This window comes from Dendropsophus ebraccatus, chromosome 1 (assembly GCF_027789765.1).
Source record: "Dendropsophus ebraccatus isolate aDenEbr1 chromosome 1, aDenEbr1.pat, whole genome shotgun sequence".
In the NCBI taxonomy this organism is placed as follows: domain Eukaryota; kingdom Metazoa; phylum Chordata; class Amphibia; order Anura; family Hylidae; genus Dendropsophus; species Dendropsophus ebraccatus.
This window is the reverse complement of record NC_091454.1, coordinates 64,307,099-64,321,138: the sequence shown is the minus strand read 5'-3', so window position 1 is coordinate 64,321,138 and position 14,040 is coordinate 64,307,099. Positions and strand designations below refer to the sequence as shown.

At 40.5% G+C, this 14,040-nt stretch overlaps 1 long non-coding RNA gene across 1 annotated transcript; it reads left to right on the top strand.

Annotated features, from left to right (window-relative positions):
- The first annotated feature begins 7,923 nt into the window (after positions 1-7,923).
- On the top strand, positions 7,924-11,512 carry LOC138774216 (uncharacterized). Its single transcript, XR_011360270.1, has 3 exons — positions 7,924-7,973; positions 10,473-10,525; positions 11,324-11,512. It is a non-coding gene; the product is annotated as an uncharacterized lncRNA (long non-coding RNA).
- Positions 11,513-14,040: the final 2,528 nt, after the last annotated feature.

Below are 14,040 nucleotides of genomic sequence, written 5' to 3'. Positions count from 1 at the left end.
AAATTCTGAACCTGACCTGCTAAATGCATTTCTGCTGTGAACGAAGGTGTAAATATGGGAAATTAAGATAACAATGATACCATAAGACATCATTTTAGGACGTGGAAGGGTATAGTGAAACTTTGGTTTGGAACCACTTCATGTACTTGTAAGTGTGATGTTACCAAGTCAGTTACCATACTGAGCTACTCAGTGACCTCCCATGATCTTGCTGACACCAAACCATGAAAAATAGTTAAAATAGACTATAAAGTAGGGAACCCGATTTCCTGCTTCTGTCTTTTTGGTCCTGTAGGATTGGGCAACCTTTGGCCCACCAAAGGAAATGACTGTGAGGGTGTACAATCAACCTTTCGGAGAACACATGTCTACTTTTATTTGTATTGTGTACCATACTATTTTCACACACACATAAATAAATCATTCATAATAAATGCTTATATATAAATCAACAAATGGCATACTGTCTAAGGCTATGTTCACACAACGTAAAACTATGGCCGTAGTTCCCACCGCAGAACTACGGCAGTAGTTTTGCGTTGTGGAACAATGCCTTATGTGCAATGGGATCCCGGCCGGAGCGTACACACATCGTATACGCTCCGGCTGGGATCCCATGCGGCGCCGGTAAAAACTGACAGGTCAGTTTTCTGCGGCCGGAATTCACTGAATTCCGGCCGCAGAAAGCCCCGGCCGCTCGCTTCACTGTGTGCTATGGGAAGCTCTGATGCGGGCGCGCTGATGCGCCCGCACCAGAGCTTCGCGGCCGGAAAGATCACCCGGAGATGATCCGGACAGAGACCAGCCGGTCTTATACGTAATGTCAACATAGCCTAATTGTGCAAATGAGGTTATTTTTTGGGCAACATGATGGCTTAGTAGTTAGTATTGTTGCCTTGTAGCCCAGGGGTCCTGGGTTCAAATCCAACCAAATGTTAAACCTGATTGGAGTTTGTATGTTCTCTGCTGTTTGTGTGGGTTTCCTCCCACACCCCAAAGATCTACTGATAGGTTAATGTGGAATTCAGGTTGACAGTCCCACTGGGGGGCAGTGAGTGGTGTTTGAAAGTGGTCTGGGAAATGTTGTCGCTATTAAAGAAAACTAGTTATCGATAATATTAATAATCTCTATATATTATAGCCATTATACAAACTCAATCTCTATGCACAGTTATTGACTGGTATTCCAGTATTGAAAAGAGTGATATTCCAGTAATAAGGCTATATTAGAACCTTTTTCATAAAGTTTTTCATACCAAAAATAATTATACAGCATTACGTAATTTTAGCTGAATTTACTCAAAAATGTATGTCTAAACTTCTGGAGGACAGGATCTGACATCTCCCTAGCCAGTGTTTGCCAGTACGGCGATCTGCATTTTTATTTTAACAGTACAGAAGGTTGTACATAATATTTTATTTTTCCAAAAAGCCAATTATTTGATATCTACGCTACATTTTATAGTATCTCTGTTATTGAAGATCTGGGAGAGTTATCTATCTTTGCCTGTCAGTTTGTCTATGTGCTGAGTTTTACTGTTACATGCTCAAGGATGCAGTGTATCAGATACATTAGATATATCAATTTTAACATTCAGACACAGCTTTCTCAGAAGTTAATAAGTAACATTAGAGAAAAGGCCTTTAATACTCATATTGTATTCTACAACAGCAAAGTATAAGTTATTTACTGATTTTCTGACCTTCAGAATTATTGCTTACCCTGAATGTGTATGTACATGAAGGTGACCTGTTGTGGACACAATTGCTGACTGCATCATTTACTGCCTCAGCCTTTGATCAGCCCTGAAGGCTCTGATAGCGATCAGAAAAGTCTCACATGACTTCATATGGGAAGATTTCACCGACAACTATAATGTATGTACAGCAGCGTAGCTACCATAAAGGCCGCATGAATCCTAGCCAGGCCCCTGTGTATGTAACAGATGGGGGTATTTTCTGCACATTATCTATAATAGTTATATTTAGGTAACATTTTTGGAATTTTAACCAATAAAGCATATTATTGGTCTATATGAGGTTATGTCACATCTCACATGATGGTGTACCCGGAGAAGACATAATTTAAGAAATTGTAAACCCTCTCAGAAGAGTATTGGTGGGGAAGACAAAAGAATTTTAAAGGTGCTAGTAGTCTTTCTATTACAAAAGGACCTCTAATAGGATATTACAATGTCCATAACAGTGCAAGGGCATTACCAGGCTCCTATTAGAGATGATCACCCAGCTCTCCGATGTTAGTAAAGTCACCAGAACTTATTTACCAGAATGTAGACAACAAGCTTCACCGGGATACCACCACCATTATGCGTGTTTTGTGTCCTTCTTCTGAGGGCAACCTCAGATTGACATTGTTGAAGACCTTATTATGGCAGTGTCAAAAGCAGTTTCTTGCTAAAGTCTTGATGCCAGTACCAAATGACACCTTCAAAGGTCTCGGGTAGTCCACACTCTAATAGATCAGAGCTGATTTGGTGGCATGAGTGGGATTTAACATGTCCGCTCCACACCATCACACTGCTACTGGTCCTGCTTCTGTTCATAGTTGTGACTCAATAGGGATGTACACAGACTGGCATCTATGACTTAGCTATATAACCCTGACTCTGCAACCTTTACCTTGTCTTAGCAATGATGTTTGATGGTTCCTGTTGAATTCTAAAGATGTGAATTGCTATTTTTATTTAACCCCTTCGCGTCAGCAATCTGTATATATACGTTCCTATTGCACATACCCTGTGCAGTAGGAATGTATATATAAGTTCCTGCTTTGACGGGGCTTTATGATGAGAGCGGGATCGCTGCAGAGATAGCGATCCCGCTCTCATCTGAATGCAGCACCGGAGGTAATGAAAGTCAGCTGCGATCCTGCAGCCGACCCTCATTAACCCCTTAGTGACCGCTGATACGTCGGTCACTAATGGGCCGGCGTCTCCGGTGCTTTTCATCTCCCCCCACGTGGAGATGAAATAAGTAAAATCAGACCCCAGATCAGCCCCCCCCTAGTGGGCTGGTAACTCCCCGCGGCTGCCATCAGATCCAAATGATGATCAATGATCAAAATGTTAAAATGAATGACAGCCCCATGCTCTCCGCCACCGGAGGTAGCGGAGAGCATGGGGCAGTGATCGGGGACCCCCCTGTGGGGTCCCGGTACAAGCGATCAGCGGTATATACTATATACCGCTGATCGCTTGTGCCATGTGCTGCCGGCACTTTTTATCCCCTGTCACCATAAATGATTGGTGACAGGGGATAAAAAGTGATGTGTCTGTCCCCCCCAAGTCGTCCCCCAGTCACCCCCCCTTCCCCATATACTTACCTGAACCAGCCAACTCTGAAAATTTAAAGTGTCAGAGACCAATTTGGTCTCTGTCACTATACTATGAATACTGTGATAGAAAATATCAGTAATCATAGTAATACAGTGAAAATGAATGTGTAAAAGTACAAAAAGTGACAAACATACAAAAAAATAAAACACACACTTTTTATTATAGTAATAATTGCAGTTTACTCCCAAATTACCCCCCCAGATTACCCGTAACCACCGCAGGTTGCCCGTAACCGCCCCAGGTTGTCCGAAATCACAACAGATTGCACGTAACCCCCCAAATTACACCTAACCACCGCACGTTGACCGTAACCACCGCACGTTGACCCTAACCACCGCACGTTGCCTCTAACCACCGCACGTTGCCAGTGACCCCCTCCAGATTGTCTGTAATCACCCCAGATTTCCTGTAACCACCCCAAATTACATGTACCCACCCCAGATTACCTATAAGCACTTCAGTTTGTCCATAACAATCCTAGATTGTCTGTAACCCCCCCAGGTTGCCCGTAACCACCGCAGGTTGCGCATAACCACCCCAGGTTGCCTGTAATCATGCCAGATTACATGTAACCCCCCAGATTGCATGCAACCACCGCAGGTTGCCTCTGACCACTGCATGTCGCCTCTGACCACCGCAGGTTGCCTCTGACCACTGTAGGTTGCCTCTGACCACAGCACGTCGCCTCTGACCACCGCACATCGCCTCTGACCACCGCACCTTGCCACTGACCACCATACCTTGCCACTGACAACCGCACCTTGCCTCTAACCACCCCAAATTGCCAATGACCCCCTCCAGATTGCCCGTAACCACGCCAGATTATAGGTACCCACCTCAGATTACCTATAAGGACTTCAATTTATCCGTAACCACCCCATGTTTCCCGTAACCACAGCAGGTTGCCTGTAACCACCCTAGATTGTCCGTAACCACAGCAGGTTGCCTGTAACCACCCTAGATTGTCTGTAACCATAGCAGGTTGTCCGTATCCACCCCAGGTTGCCTGTAACTACCCCAGGTTGCCGTAACCTTAGCAGGTTGCCCGTGACCACCCCATGTTGACCGTAACCACCTCCAGATTACCCGTAACCACCCCAGACTGTCCGTAACCACCCCGCATTACCTGTAATCTAATTTTTTTATTTTATTTTAGTAACTGTGCTATTCTAATAACTATTACTAGCTATGGTTTTGCTCCAGCAAATTGTCACTCCTTCCCTTCTGAGCCCCGCTGTGTGCCTATACAGTGGTTTATGCCCACATATGGGGTACCGTTGTACTCAGGAGAACCTGCGTTACAGATTTTGGGGTACATTTTTTCTCCTGTTCCTTGTGAAATTTTGAAATTTCAAACTAAACCAACATATTATTGGAAAAATTCGAGTTTTTCATTTTTACTGGCCAATTTTGAATACTTTCCTCTAATACCTGTGGGGTCACAATGCTCATCCTACTCAAAGATGAATTCTTTGAGGGGTGTACTTTCCAAAATGGGGTGACTTTTGGGGGGATTCTATTCTGCTGACACTACAGGTGCGCAGAAAAATTCCAGTTTTTCATTTTTACTGTCTAATTTTGAATACTTTCCTCTAATACCTGTGGGGTCAAAATGCTCACCACACCCCAAAATGAATTCCTTGCGGGGTGCACTTTCCAAAATGGGGTGACTTATGGTTTTTTTTCTCTCTGCTGACACTACAGGGGCTCTGCAAACGCACGTGGCGCTCATAAACTTCTTCAGCAAAATCTGCAATGGAAAAGCTAATTGGCGCTCTTTTCCTTCTGAGCCCTGCTGTGTGCCCATACAGTGGTTTATGCCCACATATGGGGTACCGTTGTACTCAAGAGAACCTGCGTTACACATTTTGGGGTGCTTTTTCTCTCATGTTCCTTTTAAAAATGAGAAACTTTAATCTAAACGTATATATTATTGGAAAATTTAAATTTTTCATTTTTTTACGGCCTATGGTGAATACTTTCCTCCAGCCCCTGTAGGGTTAAAATGCTTATTATACCCCTAGATTACCTAGATTAATTCTTTAAGGTGTGTAGTTTCCAAAATGGGGTCACTTATGGGGGTTTCCAGTATACAAACCTCTTAAATCAACTGAAAAAAAAAGAACTGGTCCCTAAAAAAATCAGTTTAGGAAACTTTCACGAAAATGTGGTAATTTGCTGATACATTTCTAAGTCCTGTAAGACCCTAAAAAAGTTAAATATGTTTATGAAATGAAGCCAGAATAAATAGGACATATCGGTAATGTGACTTAGTAACTAATTTATTTAATACGACTTTCTTTTTTTAGAAGCAGAGAATTTCAAAGTTCATAAAATGCTAATTTTTTAATTTTTCATGATATTTTGATGTTTTTCACAAAAAACACACAAAGTAGTGACCAAATTTTGCCACTAATATAAAGTGCCATATGTGATGAAAAAACTATCTCAGAATCGCTAGCATACATTAAAGCATCACTGAGCTATAAGCTCATAAAGTGAGACAGGTCAGATTTTGAGCCTGGTCATTAAAGAGGACCAATCACCTAGTTTTTTTACTAGGTAATATTAATCTAACTGCCTGCCATAATGCTTTTCTATAGATACAGACTGCTTCTGCAGTCTGTATCTAAGAGATTACCGCATTCCGCCGTTCCAGCCGGGTCCCGTCGGGCGCCGCCATCTTGTCCGCCATCTTTGTTTCCCTCCATGCGGGTCATCAGTGCGTTCCACTGATGTCCCGCCTCTTCCGGCGCATGCGCAGTGGCTGGCCGGAACACAGCGGAGCGCATCGCACAGGAGAAGGAAGATAGAAGAGCAGAAGATAGAAGAATAAAGAAGAAGAGCCTCATTTGGTGAGTATGAAATGTATTTATGTCTGTTTTGTGAGGGGTGGATGCCGGATATTTGAGGGCCCCTGACACCCGGGATGGGGGGAAGGAGGCTGGAAATGGGGGGAAGGAGGCTGGAGATGGGGCTGGGGGGGATGCTGGAGATGGGGCTGGGGGGATGGAGGCTGGAGATGGGGCTGGGGGGGATGCTGGAGATGGGGCTGGGGGGGATGGAGGCTGGAGATGGGGCTGGGGGGGATGCTGGAGATGGGGCTGGGGGGGATGGAGGCTGGAGATGGGGCTGGGGGGGATGCTGGAGATGGGGCTGGGGGGATGGAGGCTGGAGATGGGGCTGGGGGGGATGCTGGAGATGGGGCTGGGGGGATGGAGGCTGGAGATGGGGGGGATGGAGGCTGGAGATGGGGAGGATGGAGGCTGAAGTGTATACCTACACTGTATATGTATATTATACTCATACAGGGGGATGATACCATACAGCTCCCAGCACCTCATCCCCAGCCTCTTGTCCTCGGCACCTCAGCCCCAGCCCTTCATCCCCAGCCCCAACCCCATACCCCTGTATGAGTGTATATATATCCATTCTGTGTAGGGATACAGCAGTGTATTATATACTTATTATCCCCCTCCTGTATGAATGTATATATATCTCCCCATTCTGTGTAGGTATACAGTAGTGTATTATATACTTATTACCCTCCTGTATGAATGTATATATATCTCCCCATTCTGTGTAGGTATACAGTAGTGTATTATATACTTATTACCCTCCTGTATGAATGTATATATATCTCCCCATTCTGTGTAGGTATACAGTAGTGTATTATATACTTATTACCCTCCTGTATGAGTGTGTATATATATCTCCATTCTGTGTAGGTATACAGCAGTGTATTATATACTTATTATCCTCCTGTATGAGTGTGTATATATCTCCCCATTCTGTGTAGGTATACAGCAGTGTATTATATACTTATTATCCTCCCCCTGTATGAGTGTGTATATATCTCCCCTCTGTGTATGTATACAGCAGTGTATTATATACTTATTATCCTCCTGTATGAGTGTGTATATATCTCCCCAGTCTGTGTAGGTATACAGCTGTGTATTATATACTTATTATCCTCCTGTATGAGTGTGTTTATATCTCTCCATTCTGTGTAGGTGGATACAAAAAGTGTATTATAATAATTATGTAAGTATATATATATATATATATATATATATATATATATATATATATATACTTACATAATTATTATAATACACTTTTTGCTCATCTACACAGAATGGAGCAATAGATATAAACACTCATACAGGGGTAGTATAGTAAGTATATAATAACCTGCTGATCACCTACACAGTATACACTCATACAGTCGGATAATAAGTATATAATACACTGCTATACACCTACACACAATCATGCCACATGATTTTCTATCCAAAGGTGCCTACCGATGCTTTGTTGAAAGGTTATTTATATACACTAAGTATATAGAAAGGTGGTGATGTTGAAATGTGATGGGATCAGGTGGTGGGTGATCTGTATACATTTTATTATATAGAACTGGGGTCATGGGTAAACAAGACAGGAACGGCTATTTTATGGTGTGGCCATATTTTTGGCTGTATGTTGCTATTATAACTGTTTGTTGTTATTTTATATTAATGTAATTTTTTTTTCTATTTTTTTCATTTCCTGTGAACAATGAATTTTAGCAAGATCCTTGTGGACAGCAGATCCGAGACATCATCACATCTAATTGTAAGTTCTAAAATGATTAAAATGTGCATTTGTATACTTTGAATAAAATTTAATTTTTTAATACAGTCTCCTGTCTTTATTTATTCTCTTTTTACATTCACTTCAGAGCGCTGTGTATATTGATATGTGACCGCTATATTATATACAGTCACATATTAAGATATACAGTGAATTATGGTATATATATATATATCACAGGCTGTTGTTTATTGACTGTGGCCATTTGCATTGATTTGTTTTGGACACTGGCCTTGGTGTATGCACTCTGTATACACTAGAGCTGGTGTCATGTGTGGCCAAACCTAAAACGCACATGTTTATTTTGTGCAGCCACTATTTAGTGAATAGTTGTTGCACAAAAATAGCCTGTGCACACAAAGTAAAGTATGGCTTTCAGCCCCCCCCCCCCCCTCCCCCGTCCCCCATTGCTGTCATGTGACCACACAGACCTCTGACAGCAGCCCTGCTTCTCTATTCTAGCCTGTTGTACTACGCTACTGCATTATGGGGATCTGCATCTCCATTCTGTATCTACAAACTGCTGCTGTTTCTTCAGGTTGATACACTTGCTATACTTTATAGACCACATGCTGCTATACTGTACAGTAACTTATATATCACATATCCAGCTGCTGTGTTATCAGGGTTATACAGTTACTATACATTATAGACCACATGCTGCTATACTGTACAGTAACTTATATATCACATATCCAGCTGCTGCAGTGTTATCAGGGTTATACAGTTACTATACATTATACACCACATGCTGCTATACTGTACAGTAACTTATATATCACATATCCTGCTGCGGTGTTATCAGGGTTATACATTTACTATACATTATAGACCACATGCTGCTATACTGTACAGTAACTTATATATCACATATCCAGCTGCTGCAGTGTTATCAGGGTTATACAGTTACTATACATTATATACCACATGCTGCTATACTGTACAGTAACTTATATATCACATATCCAGCTGCTGCTGTGTTATCAGGGTTATACAGTTACTATACATTATATACCACATGCTGCTATACTGTACAGTAACTTATATATCACATATCCAGCTGCTGTGTTATCAGGGTTGTGCAGTACATTATACACCACATGCTGTTATACTGTACAGTAACTTATAAATCACATATACAGCAGTTTTTAAATCTTTCATCTGTTCTGCATGTTAATCTGAATATAAAATCATTATTTTTTGGTTGTGGAACCAATTTTCTGCATTTCAATGCTTTCTTATATGAAAATTTGCTGTGGTGTAGGTGTAAGTGTGGATTTGGATTACAAGCACGGCCTGGGACGAATTATGCTGGTAATCCAATGCACCACTGTATTTCAAATTATTATTTTTTTTATAGCTCAATATACATATTCATACTTTTTATTTAGGCCTAGTTTACATATATAAGTTGTGTCAGTTTCAGTTTTTATGTAGGAAACAGACTACAACTGATGTCACAACTGAAGCCAAAAAGGCATCAGTTGTCATCAGGTTTTCAATCATCAGTTGACATCAGTAATTGTCAGTTGCCATAAGTTTGTTGTTCGTTTTTTTATCATTTTTTCCCCCCTAAACAAAGTATAGGGGGCAGAAGCATTACAGGGGGCCATCTATATAAGGGACAGAAGCACAGGGAGCCCTTTAATGTGGACAGCAATACCTGGGGACATCTCCTAGAGCTGGGATATGGAAGCTTGGCTCTCCAGCTGTTGGAAAACTACAACTACCATCATGCCAGGAAATCCCAGACATGATGGGAGTTTTAGTTTTGCAACAGCTGGAGAGCCAAGGTTCCCTATCCCTGTCCTAAAGGGAGCTGCAACTGAACAGAGAAGTATGCGGCTGGCTATGGTGAAAGGGGCCATTATGCTGAAGGGGGGGGGGCAGGGACATTTCCATGGAGTGCGGTAGGCAAAAGCTGGAGGATGCATAATGCATGTGTCTGTACATGGCATGCCTCCAGCGCTCCATAGACTTTTATGGATGCGGTGTCAGAGATGCGTTTCCCTCCAGTGCTTCTCTACTGCAGTGTAGGGAAACGCTGCTTGATGTATGTAAACTAGGCTTTATTCTTCCAGTTCATGACCCAACTTGTAGGGGTAGATATGGGCTTTTTTAGATAACACTTTTGCTGCCACTATGCAAATTGTAGAACACTGAGTGCTGTGACAATTGAGCCCTGACAATCCTAAAGTCACAAAGTCAAACAAAGTAAAAAAAAAAAGGTGTGTGTGTGGGGGTGCTAAAAAAAATGGACTGCACCTCAGATAATTCATATGGAGTAAATTGTTCCCTGCATTGATGTAAATGACATATGCTCCAGGTCAATTATCTGTGAGGTGCAGTCCATATATTCAACCCCTTTTTTGCCTTTGTCTGGCATAATTAGACATGTAATTTCCTAGTTACATGTGTATTTTAGATAATAAAAAGTATAATTATTTAAAATTATATAGACGTTTTAAATTTTTTATGTAGAAAAAAAAATGGCTACGAACTCAGAGGAGGTTAGAGAATCGAGAGCAGATAAGGTAAAATAATTTATATTCAGTAATTAATTTGCAAGTGATGTACTATTTACATGTATATGATCTTGTGCCTTTTTGATGTGACAACTTTTATTCTGCTTTGCTTCTTTTACTTACCTTTGCATGTACAATTTCAGGTTATGTTCACGACGTAATTTCCCTAACAATCACAGCCATTGTTGCTGATTTGCAACAACAATCATGATTACTACGTAACTTACCTAGTGGGACTGTCTAGAGTGTTTACACATAGGGGGAGATTTATAAAAGGGTGTAAATATACACCTGTTGTAAACTGCCCATAGTTACCAATCACAGCTCAGCTTTCAGCTCAGGTAAATATTAGAGGATATGTGATTGGTTGCTGTGGGCATTTCACATCAGGTGTATATTTACACCCTGCAATAAATATTTCCTATAATATACACTCTGGCCTTGATCCCTAGCCTTGCTTGCAAAACCTGACATGTAAGTTTTCTGCGGCTGCTATTCATTGAATATCGTCCACAGAAAACCTGTCAGGGCATACAGTGGAGTGCGATGCTCAGGCTGCACCCTCAATCGTGTGCAGTGTGGAAAGGAGATGGGGCCGCAGGGAGCAACAGGGCTGGGATGATCTTTTCTGATACCAGCCGAACGGTTGTTGTTTTAGTACATGTGAACATGGGCTGAAATCTGCAACATCAAATTTGCTCTAGATGTCATATATATGTGAATTCATTACATTACACATATTACATTTTCTACTACATTTTTGACTATTGGCTTCCTAAACATTATATCACACTCTCTTATTTGTAGATCGCACGACTGGAGGCCAAATTAGCTGCAAAATATTCTGGCATTGATGAGGAGTGCTTTGTTACTAATCCTCAAGGGATTTCTAGTGTGCATCTAGAAGAGGATGTTGAAGGGAGAATAGGGAGCACTGCCTGGTGCCGTTGTGGCAATTGTCTGGCGATGGGAACAGTTGTAGAATCAGTCTGCTGTCAGGAGATCCAAAATGTTAAAAAAAACTTAGGATCCTCCTGCATCTGTGAAGAATCCTTCTTCATTTTTTTTGTTTTGAACGAACAGTCAGCTAATGCGCACATGCGAATGCTATATCCACACCCGCCTCCTGATGCGTTAAAAAATAGGTAATATTTTTTTATTTTTACATTTAGAGTATTCGGCTATGTTCACACAGCGTATAAATGTACTTATATATTTATTAAGAAAATATATGTTACATTGCAGTCTATGGGATCACACATAGTATACGCTGCGGACGGGATCCCTAGCGGTGCCGCAAACAAATATTATGTTAGTTTTTTGCAGCCGCTATTCAGTGAATAGCGGCCGCAGAAAGCCAGTCAGTGTCCACTGTGGAGCGAGCTGCTCTGGTCGGTCTCATACGCTTTGGGAACATAGTATAAAAGCGAGCCTAATACTTAGGACTAAAATTATATTTCCTTTCAATAGGCACATCCGTAAAGCCTGTTATAAAAGTTTCAGTTCATGGATCCACGGTTATCTAGGCCATGGAAACAGGAGGCCAATACCGTCCTGCGCAGTAGGGAAAATCCGTGAGACATATCCAGACCCAGATGGAATGTATACAGGCTTTATGTTTACCTCAGAGGGGCCAGCCGAGTGGCTGGATGTTGATTAATTTTTTTTTCTTCATAAATTAAAGAATGAAAACTTGCTGTCTATTTATATTTATTTATTGCGGCCTCCAACCTCCCCTTACATCCGCCCCTGTCCTCTCTTTTTTTTTTTTTTTTTTTCTAATAATGAAATTGATATCACAAGCAAAATAGCAAATTTAGTGGTCTATCAAAATTAATAATCTGTTATCTTTGATTTTTGCTTATCATCCTGACTGTCAAAGCGGTATACGTTTCCATTCACTTCTGTTTGAAGGCAGGCGGATGAGGAGCAAATTTCAGAGCTAACAAACCACTTTCATTCATTATTGCACTGAAATATATTTATATGTATTTTTTGTGTGTATGTATGCGTGTGTATATAATATATATATATAAAATTTGTATACTGTTTGTGTGTGTGTATGTATATATAAATATATGTGTGTGTGTGTGTATATATATATATATATATATATATATATATATAGTGTGTGTGTGTATATAATATATATATATATATATATATATATATAATACACACACACACACACACACACACAGTGTTACCTTGTTTTAAGAGTAACTTGGATTAAGAGTGTTTTGCAAGGAGAGCTCACATTTTTTCTAAGATGTAACTTGGTTTCAGAGCATTGCTTTGGTGTAAGAGCTCCCTGTACTGAGTGGAAGGGGGAGTGGGGGAGGGGCATGGTCTGCATAGATCCACTTCAGACTGGGGCTTGCATCAGAGCACTGTGGAGGTAATCTCTTTACAGCTGTAACCTCCCCTCTCTCCCCGGACAGAGAGGCCTGAATTTATGTGCCCACATCTGACCTTCTCAATGCGTCATGCTCCCTGCAGTCTCTGTAAGCCCTTGTGTTTCCCATCCTCGTTATTATGGGGATCTGCAGTTCCATCCTGTATCTACAAACTGCTGCTGTTTCTTCAGGTTGATACACTTGCTATACATTATACACCACATGCTGACTGCTATACTGTACATCAACTTATATATCACATATCCAGCTGTTTCTCTATCTTTGTTTCATTTGTTTTACATGTTTTTCAGAATAAAAATATAATTTTTGGATCTGGGGAAAATTGTCTGCATTTCAGTGATTTCTCATGAAAAATTTGCTTTGGATTACAAGCACGGTCCTGGAACAAATTATGCTCATAATCCAAGACACCACTGTGTATGATTTTTTTTTTAGTGTGTGTGTGTGTGTGTATATATATATATATATATGTATATATATATATATATATATATATATATATATATATATATATATGACAGATTATGTTTGTTTGTGTGTGGTGTGTGTGTGTGTATAATTATTTAATATTTATTTATTTTACTATACCCAAATACACAATTATAATTTTATGTTATGTCAACAACTCTAAATCACTCTTGCATCTGCGCAGGTCCTGTCTCCACACAAGTTCTTTTCTTATGTCCTTTCCTCGGTGGACCTCTTACGATGTGAAATCATGGTCTTCTGATGTAGGTAACATTCTGTAAACAAAGTAAGATAGAGCATTGTTAGATAATTAAAAAAAAATTATGTTTGGACTTCAACACTCCCCAGTGTAGTCTTGCAATGTGTGTGTAGTCTCCCCACAGAATGGTTCGTGTGATTTTCAACGTGGCAGAACTTTTCTGTGAACTAAGCATACATTTTTTGTCTATCTATCTATATATATATATATATATATATATATATATATATATATATATACACATATGTGATATATATACACATATGTGATATATATATCAATGCAATATTATCAGAAAAAAAATCTCAAACAATGATTCACCTTACAGCCTTGTCCACTCAATTATTACACATTGCAATAGGCTATGCTTACACTTCATA